Source organism: Cupressus sempervirens, chromosome 9 (assembly GCF_028749045.1).
Source record: "Cupressus sempervirens isolate cs-2001-9-10 chromosome 9, ASM2874904v1, whole genome shotgun sequence".
Lineage (NCBI taxonomy): Eukaryota > Viridiplantae > Streptophyta > Pinopsida > Cupressales > Cupressaceae > Cupressus > Cupressus sempervirens.
This window is the reverse complement of record NC_143126.1, coordinates 534,260,505-534,282,073: the sequence shown is the minus strand read 5'-3', so window position 1 is coordinate 534,282,073 and position 21,569 is coordinate 534,260,505. Positions and strand designations below refer to the sequence as shown.

At 32.4% G+C, this 21,569-nt stretch overlaps 1 non-coding gene across 1 annotated transcript; it reads right to left on the bottom strand.

Moving 5' to 3' along the window:
* Positions 1–551: 551 nt before the first annotated feature.
* On the bottom strand, positions 552–870 carry LOC149539697 (signal recognition particle RNA). The gene has a single exon (XR_016356619.1).
* Between the last annotated feature and the right edge of the window lie 20,699 nt (positions 871–21,569).

Genomic DNA, 21,569 nt, shown 5'->3' with positions numbered 1-21,569 from the left:
AAATTAATAGTTTAGAGCTAATGTACAACATAATTTATTTGTTAAACTTTTTATGTTTCCCAAAGATGGCCCCATTTGAGAAGTCCATAAAGATGAGTGGAATGAAGGAGTGTGGAATCCCTTAGTCGACATGACACATATCGATAGGTTTCATCGTCAAAACATTCACAAGCGGCAAAGAGTTTTTATTGTCTTGTTGATGGCCAATAAAGCCATCGGTAAGACTCACTTAGGAAAGTTTTGAATAAGATAGGATACATTAGAATAAGACTCCCAAAGGGTTGTTATTAGCATAACTTGTGAAGATAGAGTGTTTTACTATTTTTCTGAAGACGATGTTTACAAATAGGATGGATAGAAATATAATTTTAAGTCATAAGTTGAAACAACTTAGAAGAAAATACCCTTAGTAATTACTATTCAAACTCTATATTGTTATAAAATGCATATAGATTTAAGGAATAAAACAATCTATTACTATCTTGAATCTTTTCTTTTCTATTTCTTTTCTTTTGCTGTGCTATATTAGAAAAAATGAAGTTTTAAGGCCAAAAGGTCGGGGTTCAAAGATGGGCAGGCCGGGAGGATGAGCGGGAGAGAGGGACAAGCGGCAAGTAGTCCTTCCACTGCAGGGAGCGGGAGGTAATCGTTGCTCTGTGAAACCAGCCTCACGCGGTCCCATCCGCCTTACGCTGCTAGACAGAACGCATCCCTCATTCGAAGGATAGCCTGACAGCAACTCTCTACTTGGAGCAGGGCACGCCACAAATCGTATGCCACGCATCTCTCCCTCCTTCCGGCCAAATCCCACCTGTTCCTCTACCTTGTGCGTCCCCACTTGGGTTACAAGCCCACGCTACTGAGCCCGACATCCAACATGCTCAAACTCTCCTTTTTTAAACTTGTGTATAAATAGTTTCGTGCTAAGTGTGGGATAAATAAACATCTTCCGCTGATTTACACCACAGCACTCAAATTACGTTTCTATGTAACAACTCCGACATTGTTAAAAGCGCTTCTACACTTGGATTTTTCTACAGCCCAGCCTTAAAATGCTGAATGCGGCTATATCTTGTGAAGTGATTTTTAGAGGACATTGTATAAGATCCAGCGGTTTTGTCTCTGGCTTTGGAATTTGCACTCGCGTGGTTATAAACAGAGACGATGATCGGAAAATGGCTTCGGGGTAGTAAAAGAAACATTTAAAGCTGCAACAATACAGAGTTTCTTTCATGCACTGCATGAGCATTCTTCTTGCACCAAGTTACTAAACACTGGTTTTAACTTACAAGCTTCACTCTATCTGGAGACTGAACTTGTATTGTTCTGTTGTTTCTTTTATATTTTTGGTATTATTCAACACCCTAGGATCAGACACTCAGCAAGATTTAAGAGCTAGCAAAAGATCATAATTTGTTCTTCAATTTTAGCCTGGCTTAGACCTCCTGATAATCCAACTGAAATAACCCTGACAGGTTATTGCTTTCTCCAGCACCAAAAAAAAAACTCTTTATACTTCAGCTCTGATACCACTGAGATATCCCCGACAGGATATTTGCCTCTTAAACACCAGAATACTAAAAACTTCAATGATTAGGCATTCCGTTAAACAGTTAGCAATCGAGCTCTGACCACCCGTTAAACTTTGACAAACACCTATTACTTGGCAAACAAACTCAACCCGAAAGAAAGTACTGCTTTGTGCAAGTTTGTTGTTTTAAATGTAAATAGGCAAACCACAACGGATATGCTGAATACTGAGATTAAGTGAATCAGGCTGCAATAAATTGTTCTTGATGGCCAATTTGCAATAAGGGATCATCATTCTATTATCTAAAACTTCAATCGACAACTCTAATTTCTTTATTAAATGCACCACAAATTACAATTTCAAATACAAGAACCTGATTCCAAGTTTGCAGCAGACCACGTCTCTATCAATCCCCTTTAGCTTCTGGCAGCGAAACCTAGGAGATCACAGTCTGAGAAGAAAGTCTCCACAGCCAACCAAGAAGAATGCCCTTATAGCCAATTGCATTCAGTATGCAATGCCCTCAGTTGATAATATAAGATGATCAGCTTCAGCAATCAACTGACCCGAAACGACAGCTCTCCAAGGCGATTTGATGATAGATCATCTCCCGCTATGTATAAGACTGCATCCACGATATGCCTAAAGTGCGTGGCCCGGCTATATCTCATGTCTTTGTCACATGATCAACTAAAACGTTGGAACCTGTATGCTCTTGCGAAACATAACAGAGCTATGGATCCGTCCTGCGGTTATGTGTTAATTGCGGATGGTTTCGTATCCCAATACTGGATCCGTCTATGAGCATGCGTTAACCCTCATCGCCTAGTCACCTACGTCTTTCGTTACCCATGTTGATGGCCGGTTACATATTATGTTCTGGAATGCCGCAGATGAACACGATTTCTTCAAACTCGCACGATGCCAACTGGACGCGTTTCGGGGTTTGCTTGTGATCTCCAACCGGGGTCGCAATTTTGATCCGCTGATTATGATAATTGCTCCAAAATCTCTGTGGTAGCCGTTTTTTTTTTAAAATGCTCCTGCTGTGATGTAAAACAGCCAGTACCGACCCTCTACTATAGCTGCTCAACAACCCGTGACTCACAATTTTTGTTAAGGAAACCTCTAGCCTCCCGCCTGCGATGTTAATGACAAGGCTCACTGATACTCATGAAACTCTGGTTATTCAAGCCTGCCGTTTCATCAGTTCTTAATCCTAGGTTTCTCAACTCCCGGCCAGACCTTCAACCCCTTTAAAAGTCCACTGAATAATTGAAACTCGTCTTCAATGCAAAAACTCTACAATTCCTCAATTCTGCCCTTGAATCTTCAATTCCGCTATTAACCTGATAATCTGAATCAAATCCTGCAAGAACCACACATTGGCCTTAAGCCACAAATAATCGCCTGATGAAATGACGGAATGTCACCTCCAATCTGCAATAATTCGGATGATATTTCACACCCTCAAAATTGCGAACCAATTGAGAGTTATCGTTCTCAATGGCCAACTGTGACAATTGTAGAAACCCTAGGTTTCACAATGCACCTGTGATTGAATCACAACCTGAAAATACAAAGAGAAATAATCAACTGCTTGATTCGAATGGAGCCCCGGGGTGCCTATTTATTCTTTTCCCTCCATCCTCTCCAGAGACTTCTAGAACTTTTTTGATCTTATCCCTCAAGTGACTTTATTAAATATTTTCCAAGTCACTTTATTAAATATAAAGTTATCTTTTAATATTATTTATTTAATTAAAATAACTAATTAGTCGTCCTTGGACAACCATTAATTAAATTAATTAAATCGAACTGTCACCAAAAATTGGGGACATGACACCAACCCTGTTCTAATGAATGTAAGTCTTTCGTGGAGAAGTTATAAGATTCGGCTTTAATCAAAATGGACTTCAATTGTCGAGACCCCATCATACATTTGTAAGATTTCAAACAATTGTCAGGGCCCCATCAAACCCTAGATCTCTGTCAAATCAAAATGGTGGTTCACAAATCTCTACCATTATGTTCACAATAGTGGTTCATAAATCACCAGTTCAAATGAGCTACTCATAGATCAAAAAAGACAAAAATAAGAAGAAGCTTAAAAATGATCAACTATTGATATATAAATGATTCACCATTAGTATATTCATTGATGAAAGCTGAGTGAACCACTATTGAAACCCAATTCACTTCTAGATATAAACCCAATTCACTTCTATCATCCCCTATCCTTACAAATGTTTGTTTCAAAAAGGTTTTCCATTGCCTCAACACTGCAAAATTAGACACAAATATCAAACATTGGAACTTATCATACCCACAATAAAATTACTAATGATTGATTTATCTTGCAGAAAAGAACTTGTCTGAGATGAAGTTCTCCATGTTGCTTATAGACCACTTGGCATCGATCCATTTAACTGTCTATTAAATTCCTATATCTCATAAAAAACATTTCTCAAAATACTCTACATAATTTGAGTAATATAGCATACTTTAGAAGGTACATTATCTATCCATCTTATAACTGTGTATTAAATAACTATATCTCATAAAGAACACTTCTCAAAATACTCTACATAATTTGAATAATATAGCATACTTCAAAAGGTACAATATGTATCCATCTTATAAGATAGAATGTAATTATTTACAAACTTGAAATACCCATATGCATATATTTCAACTTGTAGATCGGTAAGATGGAAGAGGAGAGCCAAAGCCTCTCGTATTGAAATAGTCAAATTATTTCTTGTGAAATCACTGCAAGTGGGAATAAAAAGTCCCTTTTTGGTCTAGTAACCGTGATATAAACTTCAATAATCTATTAAAGAAAGTGAATAGGATTTGCTACTCGCAACTTAATTAGAGAAGCAAGATTGGACAAGTTGAGGTATGATGCCATTTAGATGCTTGTTTATAGGTTTCATATACAATAAATTCAATAGATTAGGAAAAAGATAAGTAGTTGTCTATCTTAATTTCAGGCATTCTAAGCTTCTTAATAGCTCTCAAATTTATTGTTTCACTTTCTCAATAGTTATGACGAATGTGAGAGACTTAATTATGTAATAAAATGTCAAAGTATGATCATTAACATCCCTTTTCTATTCATCTAACACACATTCTCTACTATAATTATCAAATTGCACAATTTATTTAATTAAATTATTAAGTACATAGATATTTTAATTTTAATACATTTGAAATACTTTAGTAGTTAAATCATATACTAAGTTTTTGAAAGATAGTAACTATGAGTTATAGATGAAGAGGTGAATTGGAAAATGGACCACTCGTAAACCCTTTCCTCTAATCATCTCCCTAAAATACTTATAAATAACAATTATGATAGTTTAAAGGAAAATATTATGTTTTGAATAAATACATGACATTGCAATAATTTTAGGCAATACCAATCATCTTCAACATAAGTTCTATTATTGAGTAGGCCTCGTTGTAATTGGGTAGTGCAAGTATTTGCTAGTTATCGTGTTAAAACTCATTAAATATATTACAAAATTACATTATATTTTAATTTCTTTAATTTGGATGATGTTGGATGTTGTTGACTTTCTTTTATTGTTTATTAATGTGGCAATAGAAAGGTATAATTTTGTTTATAATTTGAAGGAGTTTTAAAAAAAATGTGTGTTTGTTGTTATATATACTTTCTACATTTTTTAAAACATCTTATTTTGTTCGGTAAGAGGCTAATGCCTTGATAATTTAAAAAATTTACAACTTGTCCTTAAGAATTGAAGTGTAATATCTATTGTCTTCACAACTTTTCTTGATAATTGATTTCCATCTTTCATCTTAACTTCGTTGTATTGATTAAAAGAATTAATAGTGGTCTGTAGATTACATCCTACAAATTTCAAAAGTTTGGCCAAGATTGTTGTTAAATTAATCAACATGTCGTAATACATACAAAAACAAAAGAAAATTGTTCTAATAATTGATTCTTATTCCTTTAGAGATTAAGAAATGACTAAATCAATCCTTTATTTTGTTAGATCTTGTTTTTTTTCCTCAATATTTTGTTAGATCTTGTTATTCATATTTCCTTATATTTTTTTGAATGATTCAATGATAGTAAAGTTACCTCTTAGAAAATATTCAATCTTAACTTTAAATTTAATTTCACATTCTTTAAAATTTGGTTGAAAATTTTAACAAGAAAAAACCAAAAAAAGGGGGAGATAAATCAAAAGAAGAAGATTTGAAAGATTCAAATTATCATGGATAAAATTTGATACAAAGTAGACCCAGGAAACAAAAAAAGCAAAGTCAAAGATAGAATAAAGGATCCTGATTTCTAGAATGAAAAAAATTAGAAGATATCTCAATCCACAGTAGAAGCAAAATATTTAGTAGCAGCAACAAATTGTTCTAACATTGTTTGGTTCAAACAAATGTTGGAAGGAATGAAGGTTGAAATCAAAGAGCCAATAGTGATGTATTGTCATAACACTAGTGCAATCAATATATCAAAGAGACCAGTGATGCATTCCAAAACAAAGCACATTGCTATCAAATATCACTTTGTAAGAGAATTGGTACACGACAAAAAAATCAAATTGGAATATGCGCATACAAAAGAACAAATTGTAGATATATTCACCAAGCCATTACCTAAGGATGCATTTTTGTGTCTAAGAGGTAAGCTAGGGGTCATTCCACTATCTGAAGCTCACTAAACAAAGTTTAGTGATGCATCAAGTTGAAAATCAATCAGTTGATGCAATATTAACAAGGACATATTGCAGATGAATCTATACTCAAGGTACATTGGCACTAATCAAAATTGTCTTTGGCATGTATTGTCAAAGAGGGAGAAGTTTATTGTCTTATCTTTCTAAAATTTTGCAGAGGAAGAAGTTAAGAAGTTCATTCACAAAGGGAGAACAATAAAAGAAAAGTTTTTTTCATAAAATCAAAGAGGGAGAAACTTTCTAATAGAGGGAGTCTTGTTCTCAAAAATTTCATTGTGCTATGACATGTTGTGTTGCCATCAATGCCAAAGAGGGAGATTGTTGGATACAATTGATTAATTGTTTGTTGTCTTTGTTGTTACACAAATGTCATATCAGTTGACATTCAGTGCATGCCAAGCTCACTTGGTCAATGAAGATAGTTTTCCTAGTCTACCGAGGATTCTTAACTTTACTCTATGCAAAAGGCAATTTCTACCAAGCTCACTCGGGCGTCGAAGGAAGTCAAACAGAGAAGAGTGTTAACCGAGCTCACTTGGTTAAAAAAGGGTAAGTTGAACAGAGTCAATATTAACTGAGCTCACTCGGTTACCAAAGGAATTTTACAAGTTTGTAGTGTTAATCGAGCTTTTGTTGGTTAACACAAGAAATTGCTTCAAAATCAATTTCTACCAAGTTGGGTTGGCTACCAAAAGATTTTTTTATTTTGGCATGTAAAGCTTATTTAATTTACCTATTGATTCTAGCTGACTAAGGTGATGAATATTGGTTATTCTAATTTTTATTTGAGCTGACTTGACAATCTGGAAGGTATAAGTAAAAGGTCAAGTTGTGATATCAATGTGTGTGTGAGATGCAAGTTGAACAAGTTGAAAGAGATAAGAAGAGGAAAGTGAACTTGAAGGATAAGAAGATATCCTTGTGGAGCAGAAAAGTATTATTCGATCAGGAAGGATCAAGTATGAACCAGAGCAGAGATCTATAATCAAAAATTTAGTTGCATCAAAATCAAGTTATTTCATTGTTACTCTCTAACCATTGTAGCAGTGAACTAAAATCTCTTAACAAAGTTGGTTTAACAACCATTTGCAAATCCTCTAACAAGGTAGAAATTCCATTGAATTGTTTCAAGACCTTTTGCAAGGCCACTCCCAATAGGGTGATTAAATCCTCTAACAGGGTCACACCTAATAGTGTGTTTTATAACCTTTAATAAGGTTGGCTCCTAACAAGGCTCACTTCAGAAGAGTGAAAAACAATAAGTAGTTACATTGGTGGTTTTTCCCAAATTGGTTTTCCATGTTAAATCCTGGTGTCTCATGTGTTCATGTTATTTCTTTAATGCTTGCAAGTAATTATTGATAACATCTTAAGATTTACTAAAGTAATTCACACTCTACATTTACCGAGTTACAACAACTTTCTATGTGTTTGCCGAGTGCCAACAATAACTAGTTTTGTCAGTCTGAATTTTATAGTTGACATCTAAGGGATCTAGAATTTATTTTAGTGGTAACTGATTCACCCCCCGCCCACTCTCACTTACTCCTCTTATATTTCCAACACCATGATAAATTTTCCTCTCAAATTTGAAGTGATTGTCCTTTGCAACCGTTAATGTAGTTGTTGAGTTTTCCCTTAGGGTAGAAGCAATCTGAGTTATGCTTGAACTATAAAAGCATTTTCTGTAACCCTTCTTAGGGTTGGTCATTTTTCTCTAATTCTATAGTAGTAGTTTTCTACATGTTGTTACTGTAATTTCCTTTTTTCTATAATTGAATGTAATCTTCTACTTTATCTCATTCTCCCATCAATAATAGTGCAAAATCTTCTTGCCTTTGTTGGTGTTTTATTTTCATTTTTCATTTTGCATAACAATATCTATTCTTTCCTTTGAATGTCATAGAGTGAAGTTCCTTCCTTGTGGCATTTCATTTGGTTTTATGATTTGTATGTAACCATTGGATTAAGACAAAGGTTGAATCAGTGTATTTTCATGTTATATTGATGAATAGTGCATTGTTAGCAAAAGATATGACTAATTAGACTATTTTGGTGTATCACCCCTTTTAGATTAGATTAGGTAGATAACTTTCATGCATTCCTTCACCCTTTTTCTCTCAAAGAGTAGTTAGGTGCACCCTAATAGTAAGGAAGTCAATCTTCTCTGGAGACTCATTCTCATAGTTCAAGTCCCATAGCTTGGAGATTTTTTTCGTGTTTCACAAGGTTGCCTTTAGGTACGAACTTTAGGCAAGGGTGCAAATTTTTGTGACAACAGAACTTTATTAGGTTAAGGAATATCTTCTTATTGGGGTTACAAAGTATAAGGTGTAAGAAGGTCAAAGTCAATGTTGGAGGTTAAAAACAAAATTATGTTGATGCATGAAGAATAAAGTAAAGACATAATGATCAAGGAAGAGGAGATTGTTCAAGAAGTTTTAGATAACAATGTCGCACCAACATAAAAGATGCGAAGATGAAATTGTCATTGTTAGATCTAGGTTTAAGATTTTATGTTTTGGAGGACATCTACAAGGAAGAAAGAAGAAGGATTAGGTAAAATGATTGAGGGCATTGTGGTTGAGAAGGATGAAGTGAAGAAGAAATTAAAAGAGCTATCAGAGCATAGCAACACTAATCAGGTTACAATCATATTTGAGAATAGAAGAAGGTTAATGGTATGCAATTTTGTTATGGAGCTTTAATAGATCTAATATAACAAGATAGTAAAAAATATAGGTCACTTTTTTATTGTCACTTTCTCATTATCATTATAGTTGAAATCCCTTAAAAGGGTGGCCTAATACGTCTATTGTAATTCCTTTAATAGGGTAGAATTCTTAGATTAGAGTGTTGAAATCTTTCAACAAGGTTGCTCCTAATAGAGTAAAGACTCTAACAAGTATAGACAAAAATCCTCAAACATAGTCATACCTAACAGTGTTCTTGTAACCTTAACAAGGTAGGCTCCTAACATAGCGTATTTTAGAAGAGTTTAATATATTTGAGAGCACTAATCTCACACTATGGTTTTACCCAAATTAGGTTTCCATGAGATAAATACTAGAGTTATTTTTATGTGAATGTTTTTTAGTTATGAATGGATGATTAATGAAGTAGTTAACATATAATGGTGTTATAGGTAGAATTGAATCTTATCGATAACAATGCTGAAAATTGATAAATTACTTTAATTATTTATTCCCCCCAATAATCAATCCTATACCTAAAGTTATTATCTCTTACCTAATGAGTGACTATCTTCTCCTCATCATCATTCAAACTTGACTCAACCACTATGCTCCATTGGATCTCTTCTTCAAACCTTGTTACTTCATCTGTCAATGCCTTCACATCATGTGACATGGTATTATTGTCTTCAACCAAATCACTTACTCTCCTATCTTCATCATCTATTGATTTTTTCTCAACCATTTGTTCCTTTTCATCTCATCTTCCAACCTTTCTACTTCATCCTTTAGTGCCTTTATCTCTTGTGACAACGTTTAATTCTCTTGAACCAAATCACTTATTTTTAGAGTAATAAAGTTTTTTCTTATTGATTAAATCATTTGATTTAATTATCAAGTCACTTATTATATCTAGTTTACTTAAGCTAAAATTTGGGTGTATAGAAATTAATTCTTTTATTAATTATTATCATGCAACCTAGCTTAGTTACCTATTAGGGTTTTGATCTCCTTTTATAATGATTGATCTCTTTGTAATTGATTCATTTTTTATAATAACAATTTCTCTTTTTTCTCATCAAGAATGTCTCATCTGTGGATCTGGGAATTCCAACCTCTATAGGTTTTTCTTCTCTCTTTCTGTGACAGGTGTTTATATGCAAGTGATTCTTGGGAGTTGTGGAGTTGATCTTTCACCAACTTCAACATGGTATCAAAGCTCTAGATCTTCATGCTTCTTATCCTCTTCATGAGAGGTTTGACTTGGTTTTTAGATCTATGTTTTCTCTTTTAGAGGGTTTTAGTTTTTAGAAGTGTTTTATATTGGATATGGGGGATCTATGTTTTGGAGCACTTTGAGACCAAACGAACATCACTATTGAGCTCAGAGTGCTCAAGAACCCCCATTTTATATAAAACTTGTCCAATTTGGATGTTGTTGAAATCCATAGAAAAACAATGTTGCTCCCAAACCCTAGGCACAAATCTCAAGAGTGGCAAAAAAACTTTATTAAAAAAATAAAGAAGCTTTTGAGAAATAAAGAGCATGGTAGAGAAAAAAATTAGTGGGCCCTGTTTCATATCCACCTTTGCAGAATTTTATTTAGAAAATCTGTGGGCTTGCCTTTAAAGTGGGGAGAGGAGGATTTTTTGGGCATGATGTCTTTTTTTGGGCACAAGCCATCCTTCCTACCTTGCTTGGTACGTGCCATCCTATATAATAAAGTGGGCCCTACGCATGTTTTTCCATGGAGCAGTACTTTGGACTCAACACTAATGTTGTTTTATAAAATAAACTAGCCACTCTTGTCCTTTCTCTACCCACAGATCATGTGGCTTTCTTTTTTGGCAAGCACAATTTCTTGGTGACTAGCTTTGGGCCAAGACCCTTGATTTCTAAAGAACCTCACCTCATTTTTGGGGACTTTGACCAATGATGTGCATTATACCAAGAAAACTCTCGACATCACATCCAAACGCAATCCAAGATGCAATGTTGGAAGAGTTTGTGTGTGAACAAGGAATGCCAATTAGGCTGGTAGTTGATCGAGAATCTAAATAGGACTGGGATGTCCTATGCATTGCAAACTAGAGAATCTTAATGCCTACCCTGGTATTTGGTCCACCTTGGACTCTCTATCCAATATCAAACCACGAGTTTTGCTAGCCAATGTTTTGGGCCGAAATCTTTATTGGCAGTTGCCATTTTTTTGTACCAGCGTCATTGGAAAGTGGAAGTTCTTTTTGATATTGGCTAGTTTCAATATTAGCATCATTTTTGGGAATTTATTTTTGGAGTAGTTCCTTTCTTTTTTGCCTATTTCCAAAGTAGTTCTATAGAGTGATTGGTAGGTCCTCCCCATACATGCACTCTTCCCTTTTAGAGACCCCACACACATTCAAACATGTGGTCCTTACTATTTTTTTGGGATCTCCCACCTTGGAGAAGATTTTCCATGCATGTCGAGGGATTATTTATCCGAAGTGGCCACAACACCGTCTTGGCCCTACAAACTTTAGGATGCATTTATTTTTGGCATGTAATTACAAGAGGTATTTCAGCCTGTGATTGTCACTTTCCTCTAACTTGGTTGATTGTTTCCATGGTTTTGGCATGATTGATGACAGTTTTCAGGTTATCAAAATTTTTGGCAATCTTTTCAACACTTAGCAGTTTCCATGCATGGAACCATGCATCCTTGGTTCTCAGTAATGTTTTTATAGCCTCTATTTTGTGTCACATGCACTCGTGGATAGCTAGCTGGCCACATCTCCTGTGGGTTGATTTTACCAAGCCGTACTTACAATGTATATATGCACTTTTTGGGGTCTAAATATTCATTTCATGTGCTTGATAAGTGATCCACATTTTTTGGTGATTGAGCCTTACGTAATTTTTTTGCTCAATATTTTGTGCTTTTTTTTGGGACCTATGCCCTTTCTGTACTACTCTTTTTATGGTTGAATGTGATTGGTTGGGTTGGTGATGGTACTATTTTAGGTCCTTCATTATATGTTCTCCATGTCTTTACATTGACCCATTGTCTGCCCATAATCGATGGTTTTCTTTCACACCATATGTTTGATTAACACATGTGAATTGTATTGGCCACCATATTTTTGAGCACCAACCCTTTGTTTTTCGACGACTAAATTTTTTTGTGGTAGGGGTCATTTTTCAGCCATTTTTCACCTCAACGACCATTTGACTATCAAATTAATGCTCACCATCTTCTAAAGTTAGCATTGCGTCAGTGTTCCTATTTTCCCTTCTAGCTATATTTGGACCTACCTTTGTGATTTTGCTCATATCTTGGGCATATGGACTCCATTTTTTCGCAAAAAAAGATATCGTTGGAAAGCTTAAACAAAGCCCATTGGAGTGGCACATGTAATTTTCAGTTTTGAAGGTTTTTTTATGACTTTTACTATGGTTAAAGTCAGGAGTTTATCTTTGCACTCTAGGAAACATATCTTGAGAATCTAATCTCTGATTTGGGAATTTTTTATATGATTGGAAAGGTCTTTTAGATATCTTTCTAATGATGCTATTTGTTTTTCCAGATTTGGCAACAAGCACATTCTATTCAGTTTTTTGCATTTTTGCAATGTAGTGGATATCTTGGTTGTTTCAAGTTTGGGGATCAATTTCATTGCTTTAGATGATTCATCATGGATTGTATTATCCAAACATCTCTTCTAGTCTATGTAGACATCATTTATATGTATTCTTGCAAACACATTGAGATAAAGTGCCATATTCCATTTGTATTTGCATTTCAGTTATTTTTGCCTTGTTTTTCCTTTTGATTCGAACAATGCCATCTAAGGACACTCATTCATATTATTGTATTCTTGGTATTCATCATATCTTGTGTCTTATTGTACATGCACTACTCTAATTAAAGTGTCATGGGGGGTTGATGTTTTGTGTTTCTTTATCATCTTCCTTTGTCCAATGAGTTCCCCTTCTATGGCATTAGCCTCATGACATATCTAAAATTGATCACCTCGATACACACATCTGTATTGTTTTGTGCATCTTGATCATGTTTCCTTGACATGCAATTCTTTTGGCCCACTTTTCCAGTTGCATGTCACCTCACCCTTGTCTAAATTAGGGGAGGCTCTTCTATTGTTTCTCATGCTTTCTTGGTTTGATGGATTGGGCTATGTATTCAATAGTTGTTCCTATGTACTAGGCAGATCCTGTGGCTGGTTACCTATGCATTTTGGTGAGATGAATCATTTACCATATAAAAACTCTTCTTTTCGTTCCTACTTTGGTTGCAACCTTCCATATTTGATTGATCAGCTCTTCAGGATTCAGTATTTTATGCCATATGTATCTTTGAGTAGTGTCTTATGAGAGCATTCATGCAGATTATAATCTTCTCTACTTGGTTAGGTTCTATTTCAATGGAGGTTCCTTAGATCAATAGTTACTTTTGATAGAGCTTTGCAGCTTCTACATGCTTCAGTAGTGTTCTTCATGATCATCTTTTGTCCCTATCTTTTGAGACATCTCCTAATTTGGAGGATTCTTCAGTTCTTCACTAATTCTTTTCATAATTATTTCCATCTCTTTTTGGAGTACGATTTTTACCATCTGATTTTTCTGTATTTCTCCTCTTTTGTCCCTATCTTTTGGGACATTCCCTAGTTTGGAGGCTTCTTAAGTCCTTCACTAGTTCTTTTCATAATTATTTCCATCTCTTTTTGGAGTAGGATTTTTACCATGTGTTTTTTCTATATATCTCCTCTTTTCAGAGATTTAGTTGTGCTTGGGTACCTCATCATGCCTTGTCACCAAGACCCATTTCTACTTTCAGTATTAGTTTCTAGGTTAATAGTTGCACCCTAAGTTTATCTTAAGGGGGTTGTTAGAGTAATAAAATTATTTTTAATAATTAAATCATATTGATTTAATTATTATGTCACTAATTATCTCTAGTTTACTTAAGCTAAACTTTGGGCATATAGTAATTAATTCTTTTATTAATTATTATCATGTAACCTAGGTTACTTACCTATTAGTGTTTTGATCTCCTTTTATAAGGATTTATCTCTTTGTGATTGATCCACTTTTGATAATACAAATTTCTCCTTTTTCTCATCAAGAATGTCTCATATGTGGATCTGGGAATTCTAGCCTCTATAGGTTTTGCTTCTCTCTTTCCGTGATAGGTGTTTGCATGCAGGTAATTATTGGGAGTTGTGGGGTTGATCTTTCATCAACTTCAACACTTACTATATATAATCCCCCCCTTCATCTTCTTTTGAATCCTAGATTTATTGACACTAACCTTTCTCTAAGTATATTTGAAAAAAAAAATCCCCTTATTTAGGACAAAGTCTAAGAACTCTTGGGACTACATAAACCTATCATTAGATAGAAATGTAAAGCACACTAATTCTCTAACATCATCCCCTTCCTTTCATCTATCAAAATTTGTGACACTTTGTCCATTCAATAAAGCTTTACCACTTTGTATGTTGTGTCAACATTTTTCATTTGTTCTTTTACCCCTTGCATTCTCCTTTGAACCTTAACATCTAAAGAATCATTTCTAGCTAAGTCCTCAAAAACATCACACTGATGATCTGAGGGTCCCAATTTGAACCCACCCCTAATCTAACTAATAAAGTATAATAGATCACAATTTCTAATTTTTGCAAAATCCATCTTGTAGGGCAGTAACTTGGAATATAATAGGTCCAATTCTCATTTTCCTGAGATCTCAAAATCATATAAAAATATAGTTTGGTGGAAGGAGCCTTTCTTTGCACTTGGGTTTCTTAAACAAATCTTGTCAAATTCATTCAATTGCCAGATGATTTATAAGAAATCAATTCTATCTAACACACATCAAGGAAAAGCATGGGATTTAATGGATGCGCTATAAAATATGATGATAATGTAATTTGGATATAAAAACTAGTCTCCCTAGTTACAATAGATTCCTAGCTTGGGCTCTAGCTCAAAAGATCTCAAAAATCCCCTCACCCTCTTTGATGATATCTAATTGATTGAGTGACCCAAATTTTACAACAGGACGCCATCAAAGGATTTCTCAAACATGACATACTTGGATTTGTAAGAGTGCATGTTCCATAAATACATCCATTCTTTAATAGGCAACCTCTAGTTTTTTTTGGTCTAATTGTTACAAAATCAGCTAGAGGTCCCAAGGGCAATGACAAATCTTGCTTCCACCAAACATAAGAATGTCACATGATAGAGAATACCACCTAAAATGAACGAGATGGCTACCATTATGGATATCCAAAAGGGTTTCATTTATACCATTACAAATAAATGAGGCAATGTAAAAGAAGGTGTTTCTTTTGTGTGTTGGATTTCAACGACCAACTTCATAATATGGATAGGCATTGTGGATAACACATCAATTCCAAGCACTTCGAAATGTTTCAATAAATTGCACTTGAAATAATCTCAAAAAAAAATCATAATCAAAGGGCTCAACATATTTTATCCAAAAATGAAATAGGTTCCCCATCCTCCTTTCTTCTATGAAATGGTAACCATTTAACCTTGAAGTTGCATTTTTCTCTGCCATATCCATTACCTAGTGATGCAAAATCAATGGGAACTTGGGCATAATGGTTTAACATAAATGTTTCACAAATAAATTCCATGTCAAAGTTGGCCAAAAAATCCCCCTCCTTTGTTGAGATATACTTGTTGTATGGATTTTTTTTTCTCCATGGCTCTAATAAGGTCTACATTGACCAATAAAATTGGGATGACTATCATTCCCAAATCCATTCTCCATGCATTGCTCACTAGAATTGGGGCTCTGCTATTATTGTGAAAATACAAGAACAAATCCCTTTCGTTAAATGGGGTGCAAGATTCCCCACAAGATTTTGCCTTGTCCACAACTTTATCAAATAAACAATTTGTTCCTTGGGCATGCCTTCCCTTTTCAAAACTAGACGATTGAACAATGACATCTGCATCCATGTCCCTCTTAGTTGAACCTCTTTTTGAATTTCCACTCATAATATTAGATCTTCACATATTTAAGAAATGTGCAAACAATGATTCCAGAATGAAATTAAAATGTTCCAAATATTGGCTCACACAGTCAGATTACTTATTTTCAAAAAAAAAACCCTAAAATAAAAAGAAAATCCTTTGTGGATAGCAAAAATTAAACTAAACCATATTTAAAACTTGAACCATATTAAAATGATTTCAAATTTTAGTTGTATTAAAATGGTCCCAACAAGCTATGTCTTTGTTGCACTATAATGGTAGGTTCATGTTAAAGAAAAAGAATAATTTCATTTCATTTATTAAATTACCTTTTCTCCCTTCTTAAGATTTCTCTTTATGCATATTTTAGCTTTCTCTATTTAATAATTATTTTAAAATAGCTTTCACCTTTAGGCTGCCCTTTGTAACTTATTAGATTACCCTTTTTGGGTTTTGATCTCCTTTTATAAGGATTGATCTCATTGTAATTATTATCTCTTCTTCATCTAAATATACAATTTGCATGTTTTTCAAATCAAACCCTTGCCTCTTCTTGTCTTTTTCTTCTCCGTGATAGGTTTTCTACATGCAGGTATTCTTGGGCTTCGTGGATTTGATTTGCATATTTGCCCAAATCCTACAATTCCAAAGAATATTTGGTAGAACTCTAGTAACTTAGTAGGACCCACAACTTGAAGATAAAAATAATAGTTTAGAGCTAATGTACAACATAATTTATTAGTCCTCGCCTATAAAAGGCAAGGTACTAATGTTTTTGTTTACCCCCTACCTATTTCTTTATTTTCCAAGAAACAACATATCCCAAGGTTCCTTAGATTGTATATTTTTAATTTCATTTATCAAAACAAAACAAAAAAGTTCAGATTGGACCAGGACTATTTTCCTGGGGTTTAATTTTATTTTCCACTACTAAAAAATATTTTTAAAAATGAAAAGACAACCATGCATTAATTACACTGACTCCCTCATCGCATTGATAAATGCAGTCGCTCATTTTTAGAAACAATAAATATTACCGATGATATAGTCATACAAAGGACTATCAAATCACTTGTTTTGAATTGTTTGTAAACTATAAATAATCCCATAAATTTATTGTTAGTTCCTGCCACGGCAGGAAAACTTATGCATTCATGTCATGCTGATATCATATTAACACTGACCAATCAAATCAAAGAATTTAAAAGATTATATGAAACTTTAAATGTTTATATTTTTTTTAATTTTTCATTATTTGATAAATCACATTTTTCATTCATTCTATTGGTTCATACTATTTTTGGTGGGGGAGAAAATTAATTTTCTTGAACAAAAATACAAATATTTTCTAACAACTTCATCTTGCATTAATGAATGCATTAATTACAACTTTATCTTTGTGACAAGCTGATAAGATTTTATTTTTTCAATCATTTTATCTTCCACCTCACATAACATGTCTAATCAATATTAATTCTCAATAGCAATATAATTTTAATATGTTATATCTTTGTATTTGAATTTCTAATTTTTTTTAAACTTTAATTTTTTAATAAAAGTAGTTAAATTATACTATTATTTTACTTTTATAAAAATAAATTAAATAATTTTTTTTTTTTAAATTATATTTTATAATAGTGTTTGTAATATGTATAATTGATAAGTGTTACAATTTGTAAATTATATCATTTATTATTATTAATATTTTATATTTAAACAATTTATCATTTAGTTTAAATATATTTAAAACTTAAATATATATTTTAATATTAAATTAATAATTATATTTTACATTAAAAACATACTAAAGGAAATATCCACAAAAAAGAAATAATTCAATTCTAAAATATATGTAAATTATTATTGAGTTTTTATAAACTATGTATTAAAATTAAATAGTTATATTTTATTTCATATTTATTACATCATATTTATTCATCAACATCAAATTTATATGTATTACATCTATTTATTATTTAAAAATGTACATATTAAATTATATAGATATTATTTCATAATTAAAAATTACTTAATTTTATGAAAAAATTGAAAATACAAAACATTAAATAGTAAATCTTCTCTAACTGTGTAAAATTAAACAATTAGTTTTACTTATAAAATATTTTTATATTTCAATACATTTCATTTTTTCTTATACAAATGTGAGTTTTAATATAAAAATTAAATTCTTAGTTTCATTAATTATAATATAATATATTTTAATTTTTTATTATAATCATGATTTTATTTTGACTATTTGTTTTATTAAGAAAAATAGTGTGACTTCCATTTGATAATTAAGATGAGAATAATGCATAGTTGGGGACTTTGGCTTCTTATTATTAGGCTTAAATGCCCAAACATACAATAATATAACACGAGCACTTAACAACAAAATATGAGTCATCCTTTCAAATCACAACTGCATTTCTTGGACGAGAATTTAACAACAAAATATGAGCCATCCTATCATATCACAAGTGCATTTCTAGGCAAAAATTAATGCATTCACAATGTTAATTTAGAACTATTTAACCTTATTCCCACTCATCTACACCTCTACAACCATTATGCATTAGGCAGGAACTATGACGCATTGCATCTCTTGTTTTTGGTGATTTCATTCATAAAACAGCGCGAACGATTTTTTGGAAAATATCACCATTTTACGTTTGCCAACTTTGCCAATTCATCGCCATGCTAAGTGAATTCTTTCCTAGAAAATCCCTACGCTCAATTTCACCGAATTTGGAAAAAAAACCAAAAAAAATGCAAATAGAAAATGCAATCAATAAAACCTGAAATTGTCACTGCGGGAGAGCTATCCAAAATTTACAATTACTTTACCTTTCCACCGACTTTGCTTGGTGCACAATTTGGTTAGAAAAATATTAGTTTAAGAAGACATTGGATTTCTCGTATATATATTATTATTAATACTATTGCAATCATGTTTTGGATTAAATAGTGACTAAATTCTTTTGTTTTGACCAATAACATTTAAGAATTTTAATTTCTTAATATATATATATATATATATATATTTGATTCCAGCAGATTCATGTCTTAATGAAAATAATTTAACACGTACAATTCATTTGTGATGGCAAAAGTATAATTTTTATATTTTTAATTTGATTTACTATTATATGTTTTTTTGAATTTGATTTAATATTATATGTTGTAAGAAATCAATATTATAGATAATCTATTCATTATGAGAGTTATAAAATAAAATAATTAGAACAATAGAATAATCAAATTTAAAATATGTGTATAATTGATCAAATTAGTAAAATTATAAAACCTTTACGTCATTAAAGTAGTCATATTTTGATTATCAATAGAATAATATTAAAATTAGGACTCTTAAGTTTTTGTGCAATATTTTTGAGTGGTAATTTATAGCTTTGATGACATTTACTACTTCTCTGGCCACACCTAGTTGTTATTTTTTTACCTGCTAACTGTACAAGTTCAACTAAAAATATCATATTATTATCATTCAACAATATATATTTTGTTTAAATATATTTATACTTAAAAAAATTTAATTTATGACTTTAAACATTTATGAATGTAGACTTTTTTTAACCAATTTTTTTACATTCATTTTCTATAAATGTCATTTTTAACACTTTAGAATTAAAAAATGAAAATGATATTATAATTTTTAATATAAAAATTTATTTCAAAAGTCAAAATATAATATATATATAATTTTACTTCAAATTATTTCTATTTACAAATTACTTTGTTTTCATTTTATCAAAAAATTATTTGAAAAATGAATCTTTTAATCTTTTTTCAAATTCTTAAAGAGTAATTCGAGTACAATCCATCTTTTAATCTTTTTTCAAATTCTTGTTGGTAAACAGATTTGTCACAGTAGAATTGGCCCAACGGAGTGTATGCGGCAAATCGTTCACAACAGTTGGATAGGCCCTTGATATCCGGCCTTCCTCTGCGTTTTGAGTGGCAGCTCCCTCGTATGATATAATTTTTAACTGATTTTCAAATAGATACAAAATTAAAATTGAAGGGGGAGAAAGCTCATGATGACGAATGCACCACACGACTTCAAGGCTTTCCCAAACTACTAAATTAAAATTGCTAATAACAATGATCAAGATCTACGCTTGAAAAACTATTACTAGCACAACGCTGATCCACAGATTCATAAACATCTACACCATACCGTGAGAATGCTCACTACAAAGAGAATCAACATTTGAAACAATTTAGATTCGAAAAGAGGGAACTCAAACTGCACATTCCATTATTTTCTTGCACCAAGAAAGCAATAGAGATTTTTTTTAATTCAGAAATAAAAAGTGTACATACTTTTCAAATTTTATCCCTGGATCAAAATTTCAGCATGGTGTTCCCTTCTTCTTTTTTTAACCAAAAAAGTTTTTTTTACAAAGCCAAAAGGTGTCCTTATATAGACATAGAGGTTAATAACTACCTCTCTGAGGTTAATAACCACCTCCGAAATATGAAATTTTGGAAGGTTAATTAACCTCAAGAAAATTAACCTATACAAGGAAACTTGTAAAAACAAAACTTTAGCTAGAGTTCCTAAAAACGTTTGCATATACAATCACCAATTTTTCTAGCTACTAGCCCTATCTATCCGGACACAATTGACATATCTCGGAAAGCTCTGTAAGCATCTCGGATGAGCATCATTGATTCATAGTTTGGAATGAGCACATTTTCCATCCTGAGTTTGGCTGTGAGATATCTATCTTGGATTTCTTCTGACTCCTGCCGATAAGCTGGCTGTAAAATGGCTTACATTCAAATAAGTTGAGTTCTTAACCTTCTAAAAGGTTAATTTTTTGAACATATCTTAACCCTTTTTGTTTTTTTTTTATTTTAGCAGGTTAATGGTTAAGATTGTGTTTGGCAAGTTAATGGTTAAGATCTTGAGCTCATCTTAACCTCTTTTAAGAAGTTAATTTTGGAGGCTTACATTAACCTTTTGAGAGGTTAAGAAAAACATGTTTTTGGTGGTTAACATTAACCTTTTATTCGGAGGTTAAGAAAAACACGTTTTTGATGGTTAACATTAACCTTTTAAGAAGTTAAAGGTTAAGAAGTACGTGTTTTTGGCGGCAATCATTAACCTTTTATATCTGGAGGCTCAGAAGTTGGATTTTAAAAATTTCAAATGCTGCGTGGAGTTGGGAACGAGCCGGAGACATGGAGGCTTAAAGACTCACAAATTTCACAGATAGAATGATCCATTTAAGGCTTAAAAGCAGGCAAGTTTTAAAATTAACAACGGCTTATAAAATTGAAAGTATTTTATAACCGGGCAACAATTCTTAAAGAGTAATTCGAGTACAATCCCTATTATAATGCCATCGGTTGTTATTAGCATAACTTGTGAAGACAAAGTGTTTTACTATTTTTTTGAGGACGATGTTTACAAATAGGATGGATAGAAATATACTTTTAAGTCATAAGTTGAAACTACTTAGAAGAAAATATCCTTAGTAATTATTATTCAAACTCTATATTGTTATAAAGTGCATATAGATTTAAAGAATAAAACAATCTATTACTATCTTGAATCTTTTATTTTCTATTTCTTTTCTTTTGCTGTG